This window comes from Pelophylax lessonae, assembly GCF_965119305.1.
Source record: "Pelophylax lessonae genome assembly, chromosome: 13".
Lineage (NCBI taxonomy): Eukaryota > Metazoa > Chordata > Amphibia > Anura > Ranidae > Pelophylax > Pelophylax lessonae.
This window is the reverse complement of record NC_138780.1, coordinates 81322330-81342712: the sequence shown is the minus strand read 5'-3', so window position 1 is coordinate 81342712 and position 20383 is coordinate 81322330.

Below are 20383 nucleotides of genomic sequence, written 5' to 3'. Positions count from 1 at the left end.
ATGTTTTCTCCTCCGCTCGCCCCTTCCACCGTCATTTTCTCTCTACCCACCCTTGCCTCCTTTTCCGCGCAGCTCTCGATTCCCCCCTCTCTTTCGCACCCTCCATGTCATATTCCGCTCCAGGAGCTCCATCATAGCTCCTTGCTGTCGCTGGGAGGATGTTTTCTCCTCCGCTCGCCCCTTCCACCGTCATTTTCTCTCTACCCACCCTTGCCTCCTTTTCCGCGCAGCTCTCGATTCCCCCCTCTCTTTCGCACCCTCCATGTCATATTCCGCTCCAGGAGTTCCATCATAGCTCCTCACTGTCGCTGGGAGGATGTTTTCTCCTCCGCTCGCCCCTTCCACCATCATTTTCTCTCTACCCACCCTTGCCTCCTTTTCCGCGCAGCTCTCGATTCCCCCCTCTCTTTCGCACCCTCCATGTCATATTCCGCTCCAGGAGTTCCATCATAGCTCCTCACTGTCGCTGGGAGGATGTTTTCTCCTCCGCTCACCCCTTCCACCGTCATTTTCTCTCTACCCACCCTTGCCTCCTTTTCCGCGCAGCTCTCGATTCCCCCCTCTCTTTCGCACCCTCCATGTCATATTCCGCTCCAGGAGCTCCATCATAGCTCCTTGCTGTCGCTGGGAGGATGTTTTCTCCTCCGCTCGCCCCTTCCACCGTCATTTTCTCTCTACCCACCCTTGCCTCCTTTTCCGCGCAGCTCTCGATTCCCCCCTCTCTTTCGCACCCTCCATGTCATATTCCGCTCCAGGAGCTCCATCATAGCTCCTCGCTGTCGCTGGGAGGATGTTTTCTCCTCCGCTCGCCCCTTCCACCGTCATTTTCTCTCTACCCACCCTTGCCTCCTTTTCCGCGCAGCTCTCGATTCCCCCCTCTCTTTCGCACCCTCAATGTCATATTCCGCTCCAGGAGTTCCATCATAGCTCCTCACTGTCGCTGGGAGGATGTTTTCTCCTCCGCTCGCCCCTTCCACCGTCATTTTCTCTCTACCCACCCTTGCCTCCTTTTCCGCGCAGCTCTCGATTCCCCCCTCTCTTTCGCACCCTCCATGTCATATTCCGCTCCAGGAGTTCCATCATAGCTCCTCACTGTCGCTGGGAGGAAGTTTTCTCCTCCGCTCGCCCCTTCCACCGTCATTTTCTCTCTACCCACCCTTGCCTCCTTTTCCGCGCAGCTCTCGATTCCCCCCTCTCTTTCGCACCCTCCATGTCATATTCCGCTCCAGGAGCTCCATCATAGCTCCTTACTGTCGCTGGGAGGATGTTTTCTCCTCCGCTCGCCCCTTCCACCGTCATTTTCTCTCTACCCACCCTTGCCTCCTTTTCCGCGCAGCTCTCGATTCCCCCCTCTCTTTCGCACCCTCCATGTCATATTCCGCTCCAGGAGTTCCATCATAGCTCCTCACTGTCGCTGGGAGGATGTTTTCTCCTCCGCTCGCCCCTTCCACCATCATTTTCTCTCTACCCACCCTTGCCTCCTTTTCCGCGCAGCTCTCGATTCCCCCCTCTCTTTCGCACCCTCCATGTCATATTCCGCTCCAGGAGTTCCATCATAGCTCCTCACTGTCGCTGGGAGGATGTTTTCTCCTCCGCTCGCCCCTTCCACCGTCATTTTCTCTCTACCCACCCTTGCCTCCTTTTCCGCGCAGCTCTCGATTCCCCCCTCTCTTTCGCACCCTCCATGTCATATTCCGCTCCAGGAGCTCCATCATAGCTCCTTGCTGTCGCTGGGAGGATGTTTTCTCCTCTGCTCGCCCCTTCCACCGTCATTTTCTCTCTACCCACCCTTGCCTCCTTTTCCGCGCAGCTCTCGATTCCCCCCTCTCTTTCGCACACTCCATGTCATATTCCGCTCCAGGAGTTCCATCATAGCTCCTCACTGTCGCTGGGAGGATGTTTTCTCCTCCGCTCGCCCCTTCCACCGTCATTTTCTCTCTACCCACCCTTGCCTCCTTCTCCGCGCAGCTCTCGATTCCCCCCTCTCTTTCGCACCCTCCATGTCATATTCCGCTCCAGGAGCTCCATCATAGCTCCTCGCTGTCGCTGGGAGGATGTTTTCTCCTCCGCTCGCCCCTTCCACCGTCATTTTCTCTCTACCCACCCTTGCCTCCTTTTCCGCGCAGCTCTCGATTCCCCCCTCTCTTTCGCACCCTCCATGTCATATTCCGCTCCAGGAGCTCCATCATAGCTCCTTGCTGTCGCTGGGAGGATGTTTTCTCCTCCGCTCGCCCCTTCCATCGTCATTTTCTCTCTACCCACCCTTGCCTCCTTTTCCGCGCAGCTCTCGATTCCCCCCTCTCTTTCGCACCCTCCATGTCATATTCCGCTCCAGGAGTTCCATCATAGCTCCTCACTGTCGCTGGGAGGATGTTTTCTCCTCCGCTCGCCCCTTCCACCGTCATTTTCTCTCTACCCACCCTTGCCTCCTTCTCCGCGCAGCTCTCGATTCCCCCCTCTCTTTCGCACCCTCCATGTCATATTCCGCTCCAGGAGCTCCATCATAGCTCCTCGCTGTCGCTGGGAGGATGTTTTCTCCTCCGCTCGCCCCTTCCACCGTCATTTTCTCTCTACCCACCCTTGCCTCCTTTTCCGCGCAGCTCTCGATTCCCCCCTCTCTTTCGCACCCTCCATGTCATATTCCGCTCCAGGAGCTCCATCATAGCTCCTTGCTGTCGCTGGGAGGATGTTTTCTCCTCCGCTCGCCCCTTCCACCGTCATTTTCTCTCTACCCACCCTTGCCTCCTTTTCCGCGCAGCTCTCGATTCCCCCCTCTCTTTCGCACCCTCCATGTCATATTCCGCTCCAGGAGTTCCATCATAGCTCCTCACTGTCGCTGGGAGGATGTTTTCTCCTCCGCTCGCCCCTTCCACCATCATTTTCTCTCTACCCACCCTTGCCTCCTTTTCCGCGCAGCTCTCGATTCCCCCCTCTCTTTCGCACCCTCCATGTCATATTCCGCTCCAGGAGTTCCATCATAGCTCCTCACTGTCGCTGGGAGGAAGTTTTCTCCTCCGCTCGCCCCTTCCACCGTCATTTTCTCTCTACCCACCCTTGCCTCCTTTTCCGCGCAGCTCTCGATTCCCCCCTCTCTTTCGCACCCTCCATGTCATATTCCGCTCCAGGAGTTCCATCATAGCTCCTCACTGTCGCTGGGAGGATGTTTTCTCCTCCGCTCGCCCCTTCCACCGTCATTTTCTCTCTACCCACCCTTGCCTCCTTCTCCGCGCAGCTCTCGATTCCCCCCTCTCTTTCGCACCCTCCATGTCATATTCCGCTCCAGGAGCTCCATCATAGCTCTTCGCTGTCGCTGGGAGGATGTTTTCTCCTCCGCTCGCCCCTTCCACCGTCATTTTCTCTCTACCCACCCTTGCCTCCTTCTCCGCGCAGCTCTCGATTCCCCCCTCTCTTTCGAACCCTCCATGTCATATTCCGCTCCAGGAGCTCCATCATAGCTCCTCGCTGTCGCTGGGAGGATGTTTTCTCCTCTGCTCGCCCCTTCCACCGTCATTTTCTCTCTACCCACCCTTTCCTCCTTTTCCGCGCAGCTCTCGATTCCCCCCTCTCTTTCGCACCCTCCATGTCATATTCCGCTCCAGGAGTTCCATCATAGCTCCTCACTGTCGCTGGGAGGATGTTTTCTCCTCCGCTCGCCCCTTCCACCGTCATTTTCTCTCTACCCACCCTTGCCTCCTTCTCCGCGCAGCTCTCGATTCCCCCCTCTCTTTCGAACCCTCCATGTCATATTCCGCTCCAGGAGCTCCATCATAGCTCCTCGCTGTCGCTGGGAGGATGTTTTCTCCTCTGCTCGCCCCTTCCACCGTCATTTTCTCTCTACCCACCCTTTCCTCCTTTTCCGCGCAGCTCTCGATTCCCCCCTCTCTTTCGCACCCTCCATGTCATATTCCGCTCCAGGAGCTCCATCATAGCTCCTCGCTGTCGCTGGGAGGATGTTTTCTCCTCCGCTCGCCCCTTCCACCGTCATTTTCTTTCTACCCACCCTTGCCTCCTTTTCCACGCAGCTCTCGATTCCCCCCTCTCTTTCGCACCCTCCATGTCATATTCCGCTCCAGGAGCTCCATCATAGCTCCTCGCTGTTGCTGGGAGGATGTTTTCTCCTCCGCTCGCCCCTTCCACCGTCATTTTCTCTCTACCCACCCTTGCCTCCTTTTCCGCGCAGCTCTCGATTCCCCCCTCTCTTTCGCACCCTCCATGTCATATTCCGCTCCAGGAGTTCCATCATAGCTCCTCACTGTCGCTGGGAGGATGTTTTCTCCTCCGCTCGCCCCTTCCACCGTCATTTTCTCTCTACCCACCCTTGCCTCCTTCTCCGCGCAGCTCTCGATTCCCCCCTCTCTTTCGCACCCTCCATGTCATATTCCGCTCCAGGAGCTCCATCATAGCTCTTCGCTGTCGCTGGGAGAATGTTTTCTCCTCCGCTCGCCCCTTCCACCGTCATTTTCTCTCTACCCACCCTTGCCTCCTTCTCCGCGCAGCTCTCGATTCCCCCCTCTCTTTCGAACCCTCCATGTCATATTCCGCTCCAGGAGCTCCATCATAGCTCCTCGCTGTCGCTGGGAGGATGTTTTCTCCTCTGCTCGCCCCTTCCACCGTCATTTTCTCTCTACCCACCCTTTCCTCCTTTTCCGCGCAGCTCTCGATTCCCCCCTCTCTTTCGCACCCTCCATGTCATATTCCGCTCCAGGAGCTCCATCATAGCTCCTCGCTGTCGCTGGGAGGATGTTTTCTCCTCCGCTCGCCCCTTCCACCGTCATTTTCTTTCTACCCACCCTTGCCTCCTTTTCCGCGCAGCTCTCGATTCCCCCCTCTCTTTCGCACCCTCCATGTCATATTCCGCTCCAGGAGCTCCATCATAGCTCCTCGCTGTCGCTGGGAGGATGTTTTCTCCTCCGCTCGCCCCTTCCACCGTCATTTTCTCTCTACCCACCCTTGCCTCCTTTTCCGCGCAGCTCTCGATTCCCCCCTCTCTTTCGCACCCTCAATGTCATATTCCGCTCCAGGAGTTCCATCATAGCTCCTCGCTGTCGCTGGGAGGATGTTTTCTCCTCCGCTCGCCCCTTCCACCGTCATTTTCTCTCTACCCACCCTTGCCTCCTTTTCCGCGCAGCTCTCGATTCCCCCCTCTCTTTCGCACCCTCCATGTCATATTCCGCTCCAGGAGTTCCATCATAGCTCCTCACTGTCGCTGGGAGGAAGTTTTCTCCTCCGCTCGCCCCTTCCACCGTCATTTTCTCTCTACCCACCCTTGCCTCCTTTTCCGCGCAGCTCTCGATTCCCCCCTCTCTTTCGCACCCTCCATGTCATATTCCGCTCCAGGAGCTCCATCATAGCTCCTCGCTGTCGCTGGGAGGATGTTTTCTCCTCCGCTCGCCCCTTCCACCGTCATTTTCTCTCTACCCACCCTTGCCTCCTTTTCCGCGCAGCTCTCGATTCCCCCCTCTCTTTCGCACCCTCAATGTCATATTCCGCTCCAGGAGTTCCATCATAGCTCCTCACTGTCGCTGGGAGGATGTTTTCTCCTCCGCTCGCCCCTTCCACCGTCATTTTCTCTCTACCCACCCTTGCCTCCTTTTCCGCGCAGCTCTCGATTCCCCCCTCTCTTTCGCACCCTCCATGTCATATTCTGCTCCAGGAGTTCCATCATAGCTCCTCACTGTCGCTGGGAGGAAGTTTTCTCCTCCGCTCGCCCCTTCCACCGTCATTTTCTCTCTACCCACCCTTGCCTCCTTTTCCGCGCAGCTCTCGATTCCCCCCTCTCTTTCGCACCCTCCATGTCATATTCCGCTCCAGGAGCTCCATCATAGCTCCTTGCTGTCGCTGGGAGGATGTTTTCTCCTCTGCTCGCCCCTTCCACCGTCATTTTCTCTCTACCCACCCTTGCCTCCTTTTCCGCGCAGCTCTCGATTCCCCCCTCTCTTTCGCACCCTCCATGTCATATTCCGCTCCAGGAGTTCCATCATAGCTCCTCACTGTCGCTGGGAGGATGTTTTCTCCTCCGCTCGCCCCTTCCACCATCATTTTCTCTCTACCCACCCTTGCCTCCTTTTCCGCGCAGCTCTCGATTCCCCCCTCTCTTTCGCACCCTCCATGTCATATTCCGCTCCAGGAGTTCCATCATAGCTCCTCACTGTCGCTGGGAGGATGTTTTCTCCTCCGCTCGCCCCTTCCACCGTCATTTTCTCTCTACCCACCCTTGCCTCCTTTTCCGCGCAGCTCTCGATTCCCCCCTCTCTTTCGCACCCTCCATGTCATATTCCGCTCCAGGAGCTCCATCATAGCTCCTCACTGTCGCTGGGAGGATGTTTTCTCCTCCGCTCGCCCCTTCCACCGTCATTTTCTCTCTACCCACCCTTGCCTCCTTCTCCGCGCAGCTCTCGATTCCCCCCTCTCTTTCGCACCCTCAATGTCATATTCGGCTCCAGGAGTTCCATCATAGCTCCTCACTGTCGCTGGGAGGATGTTTTCTCCTCCGCTCGCCCCTTCCACCGTCATTTTCTCTCTACCCACCCTTGCCTCCTTCTCCGTGCAGCTCTCGATTCCCCCCTCTCTTTCGCACCCTCCATGTCATATTCCGCTCCAGGAGCTCCATCATAGCTCCTTGCTGTCGCTGGGAGGATGTTTTCTCCTCCGCTCGCCCCTTCCACCGTCATTTTCTCTCTACCCACCCTTGCCTCCTTTTCCGCGCAGCTCTCGATTCCCCCCTCTCTTTCGCACCCTCCATGTCATATTCCGCTCCAGGAGTTCCATCATTGCTCCTCACTGTCGCTGGGAGGATGTTTTCTCCTCCGCTCGCCCCTTCCACCATCATTTTCTCTCTACCCACCCTTGCCTCCTTTTCCGCGCAGCTCTCGATTCCCCCCTCTCTTTCGCACCCTCCATGTCATATTCCGCTCCAGGAGTTCCATCATAGCTCCTCACTGTCGCTGGGAGGAAGTTTTCTCCTCCGCTCGCCCCTTCCACCGTCATTTTCTCTCTACCCACCCTTGCCTCCTTTTCCGCGCAGCTCTCGATTCCCCCCTCTCTTTCGCACCCTCCATGTCATATTCCGCTCCAGGAGTTCCATCATAGCTCCTCACTGTCGCTGGGAGGATGTTTTCTCCTCCGCTCGCCCCTTCCACCGTCATTTTCTCTCTACCCACCCTTGCCTCCTTCTCCGCGCAGCTCTCGATTCCCCCCTCTCTTTCGCACCCTCCATGTCATATTCCGCTCCAGGAGCTCCATCATAGCTCTTCGCTGTCGCTGGGAGGATGTTTTCTCCTCCGCTCGCCCCTTCCACCGTCATTTTCTCTCTACCCACCCTTTCCTCCTTTTCCGCGCAGCTCTCGATTCCCCCCTCTCTTTCGCACCCTCCATGTCATATTCCGCTCCAGGAGCTCCATCATAGCTCCTCGCTGTCGCTGGGAGGATGTTTTATCCTCCGCTCGCCCCTTCCACCGTCATTTTCTCTCTACCCACCCTTGCCTCCTTTTCCGCGCAGCTCTCGATTCCCCCCTCTCTTTCGCACCCTCCATGTCATATTCCGCTCCAGGAGCTCCATCATAGCTCCTCGCTGTCGCTGGGAGGATGTTTTCTCCTCCGCTCGCCCCTTCCACCGTCATTTTCTCTCTACCCACCCTTGCCTCCTTCTCCGCGCAGCTCTCAATTCCCCCCTCTCTTTTGCACCCTCCATGTCATATTCCGCTCCAGGAGCTCCATCATAGCTCCTCGCTGTCGCTGGGAGGATGTTTTCTCCTCCGCTCGCCCCTTCCACCGTCATTTTCTCTCTACCCACCCTTGCCTCCTTTTCCGCGCAGCTCTCGATTCCCCCCTCTCTTTCGCACCCTCCATGTCATATTCCGCTCCAGGAGCTCCATCATAGCTCCTTGCTGTCGCTGGGAGGATGTTTTCTCCTCCGCTCGCCCCTTCCACCGTCATTTTCTCTCTACCCACCCTTGCCTCCTTTTCCGCGCAGCTCTCGATTCCCCCCTCTCTTTCGCACCCTCCATGTCATATTCCGCTCCAGGAGTTCCATCATAGCTCCTCACTGTCGCTGGGAGGATGTTTTCTCCTCCGCTCGCCCCTTCCACCATCATTTTCTCTCTACCCACCCTTGCCTCCTTTTCCGCGCAGCTCTCGATTCCCCCCTCTCTTTCGCACCCTCCATGTCATATTCCGCTCCAGGAGTTCCATCATAGCTCCTCACTGTCGCTGGGAGGAAGTTTTCTCCTCCGCTCGCCCCTTCCACCGTCATTTTCTCTCTACCCACCCTTGCCTCCTTTTCCGCGCAGCTCTCGATTCCCCCCTCTCTTTCGCACCCTCCATGTCATATTCCGCTCCAGGAGTTCCATCATAGCTCCTCACTGTCGCTGGGAGGATGTTTTCTCCTCCGCTCGCCCCTTCCACCGTCATTTTCTCTCTACCCACCCTTGCCTCCTTCTCCGCGCAGCTCTCGATTCCCCCCTCTCTTTCGCACCCTCCATGTCATATTCCGCTCCAGGAGCTCCATCATAGCTCCTCGCTGTCGCTGGGAGGATGTTTTCTCCTCCGCTCGCCCCTTCCACCGTCATTTTCTCTCTACCCACCCTTGCCTCCTTTTCCGCGCAGCTCTCGATTCCCCCCTCTCTTTCGCACCCTCCATGTCATATTCCGCTCCAGGAGCTCCATCATAGCTCCTCGCTGTCGCTGGGAGGATGTTTTCTCCTCCGCTCGCCCCTTCCACCGTCATTTTCTCTCTACCCACCCTTGCCTCCTTCTCCGCGCAGCTCTCAATTCCCCCCTCTCTTTCGCACCCTCCATGTCATATTCCGCTCCAGGAGCTCCATCATAGCTCCTCGCTGTCGCTGGGAGGATGTTTTCTCCTCCGCTCGCCCCTTCCACCGTCATTTTCTCTCTACCCACCCTTGCCTCCTTTTCCGCGCAGCTCTCGATTCCCCCCTCTCTTTCGCACCCTCCATGTCATATTCCGCTCCAGGAGTTCCATCATAGCTCCTCACTGTCGCTGGGAGGATATTTTCTCCTCCGCTCGCCCCTTCCACCGTCATTTTCTCTCTACCCACCCTTGCCTCCTTTTCCGCGCAGCTCTCGATTCCCCCCTCTCTTTCGCACCCTCCATGTCATATTCCGCTCCAGGAGTTCCATCATAGCTCCTCACTGTCGCTGGGAGGAAGTTTTCTCCTCCGCTTGCCCCTTCCACCGTCATTTTCTCTCTACCCACCCTTGCCTCCTTTTCCGCGCAGCTCTCGATTCCCCCCTCTCTTTCGCACCCTCCATGTCATATTCCGCTCCAGGAGCTCCATCATAGCTCCTTGCTGTCGCTGGGAGGATGTTTTCTCCTCCGCTCGCCCCTTCCACCGTCATTTTCTCTCTACCCACCCTTGCCTCCTTTTCCGCGCAGCTCTCGATTCCCCCCTCTCTTTCGCACCCTCCATGTCATATTCCGCTCCAGGAGCTCCATCATAGCTCCTCGCTGTCGCTGGGAGGATGTTTTCTCCTCCGCTCGCCCCTTCCACCGTCATTTTCTCTCTACCCACCCTTGCCTCCTTTTCCGCGCAGCTCTCGATTCCCCCCTCTCTTTCGCACCCTCCATGTCATATTCCGCTCCAGGAGCTCCATCATAGCTCCTCGCTGTCGCTGGGAGGATGTTTTCTCCTCCGCTCGCCCCTTCCACCGTCATTTTCTCTCTACCCACCCTTGCCTCCTTCTCCGCGCAGCTCTCAATTCCCCCCTCTCTTTCGCACCCTCCATGTCATATTCCGCTCCAGGAGCTCCATCATAGCTCCTCGCTGTCGCTGGGAGGATGTTTTCTCCTCCGCTCGCCCCTTCCACCGTCATTTTCTCTCTACCCACCCTTGCCTCCTTTTCCGCGCAGCTCTCGATTCCCCCCTCTCTTTCGCACCCTCCATGTCATATTCCGCTCCAGGAGTTCCATCATAGCTCCTCACTGTCGCTGGGAGGATATTTTCTCCTCCGCTCGCCCCTTCCACCGTCATTTTCTCTCTACCCACCCTTGCCTCCTTTTCCGCGCAGCTCTCGATTCCCCCCTCTCTTTCGCACCCTCCATGTCATATTCCGCTCCAGGAGTTCCATCATAGCTCCTCACTGTCGCTGGGAGGAAGTTTTCTCCTCCGCTTGCCCCTTCCACCGTCATTTTCTCTCTACCCACCCTTGCCTCCTTTTCCGCGCAGCTCTCGATTCCCCCCTCTCTTTCGCACCCTCCATGTCATATTCCGCTCCAGGAGCTCCATCATAGCTCCTTGCTGTCGCTGGGAGGATGTTTTCTCCTCCGCTCGCCCCTTCCACCGTCATTTTCTCTCTACCCACCCTTGCCTCCTTTTCCGCGCAGCTCTCGATTCCCCCCTCTCTTTCGCACCCTCCATGTCATATTCCGCTCCAGGAGTTCCATCATAGCTCCTCACTGTCGCTGGGAGGATGTTTTCTCCTCCGCTCGCCCCTTCCACCGTCATTTTCTCTCTACCCACCCTTGCCTCCTTTTCCGCGCAGCTCTCGATTCCCCCCTCTCTTTCGCACCCTCCATGTCATATTCCGCTCCAGGAGTTCCATCATAGCTCCTCACTGTCGCTGGGAGGAAGTTTTCTCCTCCGCTCGCCCCTTCCACCGTCATTTTCTCTCTACCCACCCTTGCCTCCTTTTCCGCGCAGCTCTCGATTCCCCCCTCTCTTTCGCACCCTCCATGTTATATTCCGCTCCAGGAGCTCCATCATAGCTCCTCGCTGTCGCTGGGAGGATGTTTTCTCCTCCGCTCGCCCCTTCCACCGTCATTTTCTCTCTACCCACCCTTGCCTCCTTTTCCCGCAGCTCTCGATTCCCCCCTCTCTTTCGCACCCTCAATGTCATATTCCACTCCAGGAGTTCCATCATAGCTCCTCACTGTCGCTGGGAGGATGTTTTCTCCTCCGCTCGCCCCTTCCACCGTCATTTTCTCTCTACCCACCCTTGCCTCCTTTTCCGCGCAGCTCTCGATTCCCCCCTCTCTTTCGCACCCTCCATGTCATATTCCGCTCCAGGAGTTCCATCATAGCTCCTCACTGTCGCTGGGAGGAAGTTTTCTCCTCCGCTTGCCCCTTCCACCGTCATTTTCTCTCTACCCACCCTTGCCTCCTTTTCCGCGCAGCTCTCGATTCCCCCCTCTCTTTCGCACCCTCCATGTCATATTCCGCTCCAGGAGCTCCATCATAGCTCCTTGCTGTCGCTGGGAGGATGTTTTCTCCTCCGCTCGCCCCTTCCACCGTCATTTTCTCTCTACCCACCCTTGCCTCCTTTTCCGCGCAGCTCTCGATTCCCCCCTCTCTTTCGCACCCTCCATGTCATATTCCGCTCCAGGAGTTCCATCATAGCTCCTCACTGTCGCTGGGAGGAAGTTTTCTCCTCCGCTCGCCCCTTCCACCGTCATTTTCTCTCTACCCACCCTTGCCTCCTTTTCCGCGCAGCTCTCGATTCCCCCCTCTCTTTCGCACCCTCCATGTCATATTCCGCTCCAGGAGCTCCATCATAGCTCCTCGCTGTCGCTGGGAGGATGTTTTCTCCTCCGCTCGCCCCTTCCACCGTCATTTTCTCTCTACCCACCCTTGCCTCCTTTTCCGCGCAGCTCTCGATTCCCCCCTCTCTTTCGCACCCTCAATGTCATATTCCACTCCAGGAGTTCCATCATAGCTCCTCACTGTCGCTGGGAGGATGTTTTCTCCTCCGCTCGCCCCTTCCACCGTCATTTTCTCTCTACCCACCCTTGCCTCCTTTTCCGCGCAGCTCTCGATTCCCCCCTCTCTTTCGCACCCTCCATGTCATATTCCGCTCCAGGAGTTCCATCATAGCTCCTCACTGTCGCTGGGAGGAAGTTTTCTCCTCCGCTCGCCCCTTCCACCGTCATTTTCTCTCTACCCACCCTTGCCTCCTTTTCCGCGCAGCTCTCGATTCCCCCCTCTCTTTCGCACCCTCCATGTCATATTCCGCTCCAGGAGCTCCATCATAGCTCCTTGCTGTCGCTGGGAGGATGTTTTCTCCTCCGCTCGCCCCTTCCACCGTCATTTTCTCTCTACCCACCCTTGCCTCCTTTTCCGCGCAGCTCTCGATTCCCCCCTCTCTTTCGCACCCTCCATGTCATATTCCGCTCCAGGAGTTCCATCATAGCTCCTCACTGTCGCTGGGAGGATGTTTTCTCCTCCGCTCGCCCCTTCCACCGTCATTTTCTCTCTACCCACCCTTGCCTCCTTCTCCGCGCAGCTCTCGATTCCCCCCTCTCTTTCGCACCCTCCATGTCATATTCCGCTCCAGGAGCTCCATCATAGCTAATCGCTGTCGCTGGGAGGATGTTTTCTCCTCCGCTCGCCCCTTCCACCGTCATTTTCTCTCTACCCACCCTTGCCTCCTTTTCCGCGCAGCTCTCGATTCCCCCCTCTCTTTCGCACCCTCCATGTCATATTCCGCTCCAGGAGTTCCATCATAGCTCCTCACTGTCGCTGGGAGGATGTTTTCTCCTCCGCTTGCCCCTTCCACCGTCATTTTCTCTCTACCCACCCTTGCCTCCTTTTCCGCGCAGCTCTCAATTCCCCCCTCTCTTTCGCAGCCTCCATGTCATATTCCGCTCCAGGAGCTCCATCATAGCTCCTTGCTGTCGCTGGGAGGATGTTTTCTCCTCCGCTCGCCCCTTCCACCGTCATTTTCTCTCTACCCACCCTTGCCTCCTTTTCCGCGCAGCTCTCGATTCCCCCCTCTCTTTCGCACCCTCCATGTCATATTCCGCTCCAGGAGTTCCATCATAGCTCCTCACTGTCGCTGGGAGGATGTTTTCTCCTCCGCTCGCCTCTTCCACCGTCATTTTCTCTCTACCCACCCTTGCCTCCTTTTCCGCGCAGCTCTCGATTCCCCCCTCTCTTTCGCACCCTCCATGTCATATTCCGCTCCAGGAGTTCCATCATAGCTCCTCACTGTCGCTGGGAGGATGTTTTCTCCTCCGCTCGCCCCTTCCACCGTCATTTTCTCTCTACCCACCCTTGCCTCCTTCTCCGCGCAGCTCTCGATTCCCCCCTCTCTTTCGCACCCTCCATGTTATATTCCGCTCCAGGAGCTCCATCATAGCTCCTCGCTGTCGCTGGGAGGATGTTTTCTCCTCCGCTCGCCCCTTCCACCGTCATTTTCTCTCTACCCACCCTTGCCTCCTTTTCCGCGCAGCTCTCGATTCCCCCCTCTCTTTCGCACCCTCAATGTCATATTCCACTCCAGGAGTTCCATCATAGCTCCTCACTGTCGCTGGGAGGATGTTTTCTCCTCCGCTCGCCCCTTCCACCGTCATTTTCTCTCTACCCACCCTTGCCTCCTTTTCCGCGCAGCTCTCGATTCCCCCCTCTCTTTCGCACCCTCCATGTCATATTCCGCTCCAGGAGTTCCATCATAGCTCCTCACTGTCGCTGGGAGGAAGTTTTCTCCTCCTCTTGCCCCTTCCACCGTCATTTTCTCTCTACCCACCCTTGCCTCCTTTTCCGCGCAGCTCTCGATTCCCCCCTCTCTTTCGCACCCTCCATGTCATATTCCGCTCCAGGAGCTCCATCATAGCTCCTTGCTGTCGCTGGGAGGATGTTTTCTCCTCCGCTCGCCCCTTCCACCGTCATTTTCTCTCTACCCACCCTTGCCTCCTTTTCCGCGCAGCTCTCGATTCCCCCCTCTCTTTCGCACCCTCCATGTCATATTCCGCTCCAGGAGTTCCATCATAGCTCCTCACTGTCGCTGGGAGGATGTTTTCTCCTCCGCTCGCCCCTTCCACCGTCATTTTCTCTCTACCCACCCTTGCCTCCTTTTCCGCGCAGCTCTCGATTCCCCCCTCTCTTTCGCACCCTCCATGTCATATTCCGCTCCAGGAGTTCCATCATAGCTCCTCACTGTCGCTGGGAGGAAGTTTTCTCCTCCGCTCGCCCCTTCCACCGTCATTTTCTCTCTACCCACCCTTGCCTCCTTTTCCGCGCAGCTCTCGATTCCCCCCTCTCTTTCGCACCCTCCATGTCATATTCCGCTCCAGGAGCTCCATCATAGCTCCTCGCTGTCGCTGGGAGGATGTTTTCTCCTCCGCTCGCCCCTTCCACCGTCATTTTCTCTCTACCCACCCTTGCCTCCTTTTCCGCGCAGCTCTCGATTCCCCCCTCTCTTTCGCACCCTCAATGTCATATTCCACTCCAGGAGTTCCATCATAGCTCCTCACTGTCGCTGGGAGGATGTTTTCTCCTCCGCTCGCCCCTTCCACCGTCATTTTCTCTCTACCCACCCTTGCCTCCTTTTCCGCGCAGCTCTCGATTCCCCCCTCTCTTTCGCACCCTCCATGTCATATTCCGCTCCAGGAGTTCCATCATAGCTCCTCACTGTCGCTGGGAGGAAGTTTTCTCCTCCGCTCGCCCCTTCCACCGTCATTTTCTCTCTACCCACCCTTGCCTCCTTTTCCGCGCAGCTCTCGATTCCCCCCTCTCTTTCGCACCCTCCATGTCATATTCCGCTCCAGGAGCTCCATCATAGCTCCTTGCTGTCGCTGGGAGGATGTTTTCTCCTCCGCTCGCCCCTTCCACCGTCATTTTCTCTCTACCCACCCTTGCCTCCTTTTCCGCGCAGCTCTCGATTCCCCCCTCTCTTTCGCACCCTCCATGTCATATTCCGCTCCAGGAGCTCCATCATAGCTAATCGCTGTCGCTGGGAGGATGTTTTCTCCTCCGCTCGCCCCTTCCACCGTCATTTTCTCTCTACCCACCCTTGCCTCCTTTTCCGCGCAGCTCTCGATTCCCCCCTCTCTTTCGCACCCTCCATGTCATATTCCGCTCCAGGAGTTCCATCATAGCTCCTCACTGTCGCTGGGAGGATGTTTTCTCCTCCGCTCGCCCCTTCCACCGTCATTTTCTCTCTACCCACCCTTGCCTCCTTTTCCGCGCAGCTCTCAATTCCCCCCTCTCTTTCGCACCCTCCATGTCATATTCCGCTCCAGGAGCTCCATCATAGCTCCTTGCTGTCGCTGGGAGGATGTTTTCTCCTCCGCTCGCCCCTTCCACCGTCATTTTCTCTCTACCCACCCTTGCCTCCTTTTCCGCGCAGCTCTCGATTCCCCCCTCTCTTTCGCACCCTCCATGTCATATTCCGCTCCAGGAGTTCCATCATAGCTCCTCACTGTCGCTGGGAGGATGTTTTCTCCTCCGCTCGCCTCTTCCACCGTCATTTTCTCTCTACCCACCCTTGCCTCCTTTTCCGCGCAGCTCTCGATTCCCCCCTCTCTTTCGCACCCTCCATGTCATATTCCGCTCCAGGAGTTCCATCATAGCTCCTCACTGTCGCTGGGAGGATGTTTTCTCCTCCGCTCGCCCCTTCCACCGTCATTTTCTCTCTACCCACCCTTGCCTCCTTTTCCGCGCAGCTCTCGATTCCCCCCTCTCTTTCGCACCCTCTATGTCATATTCCGCTCCAGGAGTTCCATCATAGCTCCTCACTGTCGCTGGGAGGATGTTTTCTCCTCCGCTCGCCCCTTCCACCGTCATTTTCTCTCTACCCACCCTTGCCTCCTTTTCCGCGCAGCTCTCGATTCCCCCCTCTCTTTCGCACCCTCCATGTCATATTCCGCTCCAGGAGCTCCATCATAGCTCCTTGCTGTCGCTGGGAGGATGTTTTCTCCTCCGCTCGCCCCTTCCACCGTCATTTTCTCTCTACCCACCCTTGCCTCCTTTTCCGCGCAGCTCTCGATTCCCCCCTCTCTTTCGCACCCTCCATGTCATATTCCGCTCCAGGAGTTCCATCATAGCTCCTCACTGTCGCTGGGAGGATGTTTTCTCCTCCGCTCGCCCCTTCCACCGTCATTTTCTCTCTACCCACCCTTGCCTCCTTCTCCGCGCAGCTCTCGATTCCCCCCTCTCTTTCGCACCCTCCATGTCATATTCCGCTCCAGGAGCTCCATCATAGCTAATCGCTGTCGCTGGGAGGATGTTTTCTCCTCCGCTCGCCCCTTCCACCGTCATTTTCTCTCTACCCACCCTTGCCTCCTTTTCCGCGCAGCTCTCGATTCCCCCCTCTCTTTCGCACCCTCCATGTCATATTCCGCTCCAGGAGTTCCATCATAGCTCCTCACTGTCGCTGGGAGGATGTTTTCTCCTCCGCTCGCCCCTTCCACCGTCATTTTCTCTCTACCCACCCTTGCCTCCTTTTCCGCGCAGCTCTCGATTCCCCCCTCTCTTTCGCACCCTCCATGTCATATTCCGCTCCAGGAGCTCCATCATAGCTCCTCGCTGTCGCTGGGAGGATGTTTTCTCCTCCGCTCGCCCCTTCCACCGTCATTTTCTCTCTACCCACCCTTTCCTCCTTTTCCGCGCAGCTCTCGATTCCCCCCTCTCTTTCGCACCCTCCATGTCATATTCCGCTCCAGGAGCTCCATCATAGCTCCTCGCTGTCGCTGGGAGGATGTTTTCTCCTCCGCTCGCCCCTTCCACCGTCATTTTCTCTCTACCCACCCTTGCCTCCTTTTCCGCGCAGCTCTCGATTCCCCCCTCTCTTTCGCACCCTCCATGTCATATTCCGCTCCAGGAGTTCCATCATAGCTCCTCACTGTCGCTGGGAGGATGTTTTCTCCTCCGCTCGCCCCTTCCACCGTCATTTTCTCTCTACCCACCCTTGCCTCCTTTTCCGCGCAGCTCTCGATTCCCCCCTCTCTTTCGCACCCTCCATGTCATATTCCGCTCCAGGAGCTCCATCATAGCTCCTCGCTGTCGCTGGGAGGATGTTTTCTCCTCCGCTCGCCCCTTCCACCGTCATTTTCTCTCTACCCACCCTTTCCTCCTTTTCCGCGCAGCTCTCGATTCCCCCCTCTCTTTCGCACCCTCCATGTCATATTCCGCTCCAGGAGCTCCATCATAGCTCCTTGCTGTCGCTGGGAGGATGTTTTCTCCTCCGCTCGCCCCTTCCACCGTCATTTTCTCTCTACCCACCCTTGCCTCCTTCTCCGCGCAGCTCTCAATTCCCCCCTCTCTTTCGCACAATCCATGTCATATTCCGCTCCAGGAGCTCCATCATAGCTCCTCGCTGTCGCTGGGAGGATGTTTTCTCCTCCGCTCGCCCCTTCCACCGTCATTTTCTCTCTACCCACCCTTGCCTCCTTCTCCGCGCAGCTCTCGATTCCCCCCTCTCTTTCGAACCCTCCATGTCATATTCCGCTCCAGGAGCTCCATCATAGCTCCTCGCTGTCGCTGGGAGGATGTTTTCTCCTCCGCTTGCCCCTTCCACCGTCATTTTCTCTCTACCCACCCTTGCCTCCTTTTCCGCGCAGCTCTCGATTCCCCCCTCTCTTTCGCACCCTCCATGTCATATTCCGCTCCAGGAGTTCCATCATAGCTCCTCACTGTCGCTGGGAGGATGTTTTCTCCTCCGCTCGCCCCTTCCACCGTCATTTTCTCTCTACCCACCCTTGCCTCCTTTTCCGCGCAGCTCTCGATTCCCCCCTCTCTTTCGCACCCTCCATGTCATATTCCGCTCCAGGAGTTCCATCATAGCTCCTCACTGTCGCTGGGAGGAAGTTTTCTCCTCCGCTTGCCCCTTCCACCGTCATTTTCTCTCTACCCACCCTTGCCTCCTTTTCCGCGCAGCTCTCGATTCCCCCCTCTCTTTCGCACCCTCCATGTCATATTCCGCTCCAGGAGCTCCATCATAGCTCCTTGCTGTCGCTGGGAGGATGTTTTCTCCTCCGCTCGCCCCTTCCACCGTCATTTTCTCTCTACCCACCCTTGCCTCCTTTTCCGCGCAGCTCTCGATTCCCCCCTCTCTTTCGCACCCTCCATGTCATATTCCGCTCCAGGAGCTCCATCATAGCTCCTCGCTGTCGCTGGGAGGATGTTTTCTCCTCCGCTCGCCCCTTCCACCGTCATTTTCTCTCTACCCACCCTTGCCTCCTTTTCCGCGCAGCTCTCGATTCCCCCCTCTCTTTCGCACCCTCCATGTCATATTCCGCTCCAGGAGTTCCATCATAGCTCCTCACTGTCGCTGGGAGGATGTTTTCTCCTCCGCTCGCCCCTTCCACCGTCATTTTCTCTCTACCCACCCTTGCCTCCTTTTCCGCGCAGCTCTCGATTCCCCCCTCTCTTTCGCACCCTCAATGTCATATTCCGCTCCAGGAGTTCCATCATAGCTCCTCACTGTCGCTGGGAGGATGTTTTCTCCTCCGCTCGCCCCTTCCACCGTCATTTTCTCTCTACCCACCCTTGCCTCCTTTTCCGCGCAGCTCTCGATTCCCCCCTCTCTTTCGCACCCTCCATGTCAGATTCCGCTCCAGGAGTTCCATCGTAGCTCCTCACTGTCGCTGGGAGGAAGTTTTCTCCTCCGCTCGCCCCTTCCACCGTCATTTTCTCTCTACCCACCCTTGCCTCCTTTTCCGCGCAGCTCTCGATTCCCCCCTCTCTTTCGCACCCTCCATGTCATATTCCGCTCCAGGAGCTCCATCATAGCTCCTCGCTGTCGCTGGGAGGATGTTTTCTCCTCCGCTCGCCCCTTCCACCGTCATTTTCTCTCTACCCACCCTTGCCTCCTTTTCCGCGCAGCTCTCGATTCCCCCCTCTCTTTCGCACCCTCAATGTCATATTCCGCTCCAGGAGTTCCATCATAGCTCCTCACTGTCGCTGGGAGGATGTTTTCTCCTCCGCTCGCCCCTTCCACCGTCATTTTCTCTCTACCCACCCTTGCCTCCTTTTCCGCGCAGCTCTCGATTCCCCCCTCTCTTTCGCACCCTCCATGTCATATTCCGCTCCAGGAGTTCCATCATAGCTCCTCACTGTCGCTGGGAGGAAGTTTTCTCCTCCGCTCGCCCCTTCCACCGTCATTTTCTCTCTACCCACCCTTGCCTCCTTTTCCGCGCAGCTCTCGATTCCCCCCTCTCTTTCGCACCCTCCATGTCATATTCCGCTCCAGGAGCTCCATCATAGCTCCTTGCTGTCGCTGGGAGGATGTTTTCTCCTCCGCTCGCCCCTTCCACCATCATTTTCTCTCTACCCACCCTTGCCTCCTTTTCCGCGCAGCTCTCGATTCCCCCCTCTCTTTCGCACCCTCCATGTCATATTCCGCTCCAGGAGTTCCATCATAGCTCCTCACTGTCGCTGGGAGGATGTTTTCTCCTCCGCTCGCCCCTTCCACCGTCATTTTCTCTCTACCCACCCTTGCCTCCTTCTCCGCGCAGCTCTCGATTCCCCCCTCTCTTTCGCACCCTCCATGTCATATTCTGCTCCAGGAGCTCCATCATAGCTCCTCGCTGTCGCTGGGAGGATGTTTTCTCCTCCGCTCGCCCCTTCCACCGTCATTTTCTCTCTACCCACCCTTGCCTCCTTCTCCGCGCAGCTCTCGATTCCCCCCTCTCTTTCGCACCCTCCATGTCATATTCCGCTCCAGGAGCTCCATCATAGCTCCTTGCTGTCGCTGGGAGGATGTTTTCTCCTCCGCTCGCCCCTTCCACCATCATTTTCTCTCTACCCACCCTTGCCTCCTTCTCCGCGCAGCTCTCGATTCCCCCCTCTCTTTCGCACCCTCCATGTCATATTCCGCTCCAGGAGCTCCATCATAGCTCCTCGCTGTCGCTGGGAGGATGTTTTCTCCTCCGCTCGCCCCTTCCACCGTCATTTTCTCTCTACCCACCCTTGCCTCCTTCTCCGCACAGCTCTCGATTCCCCCCTCTCTTTCGCACCCTCCATGTCATATTCCGCTCCAGGAGCTCCATCATAGCTCCTCGCTGTCGCTGGGAGGATGTTTTCTCCTCTGCTCGCCCCTTCCACCGTCATTTTCTCTCTACCCACCCTTTCCTCCTTTTCCGCGCAGCTCTCGATTCCCCCCTCTCTTTCGCACCCTCCATGTCATATTCCGCTCCAGGAGCTCCATCATAGCTCCTCGCTGTCGCTGGGAGGATGTTTTCTCCTCCGCTCGCCCCTTCCACCGTCATTTTCTTTCTACCCACCCTTGCCTCCTTTTCCACGCAGCTCTCGATTCCCCCCTCTCTTTCGCACCCTCCATGTCATATTCCGCTCCAGGAGCTCCATCATAGCTCCTCGCTGTTGCTGGGAGGATGTTTTCTCCTCCGCTCGCCCTTCCACCGTCATTTTCTCTCTACCCACCCTTGCCTCCTTCTCCGCACAGCTCTCGATTCCCCCCTCTCTTTCGCACCCTCCATGTCATATTCCGCTCCAGGAGCTCCATCATAGCTCCTCGCTTTCGCTGGGAGGATGTTTTCTCCTCCGCTCGCCCCTTCCACCGTCATTTTCTTTCTACCCACCCTTGCCTCCTTTTCCACGCAGCTCTCGATTCCCCCCTCTCTTTCGCACCCTCCATGTCATATTCCGCTCCAGGAGCTCCATCATAGCTCCTCGCTGTTGCTGGGAGGATG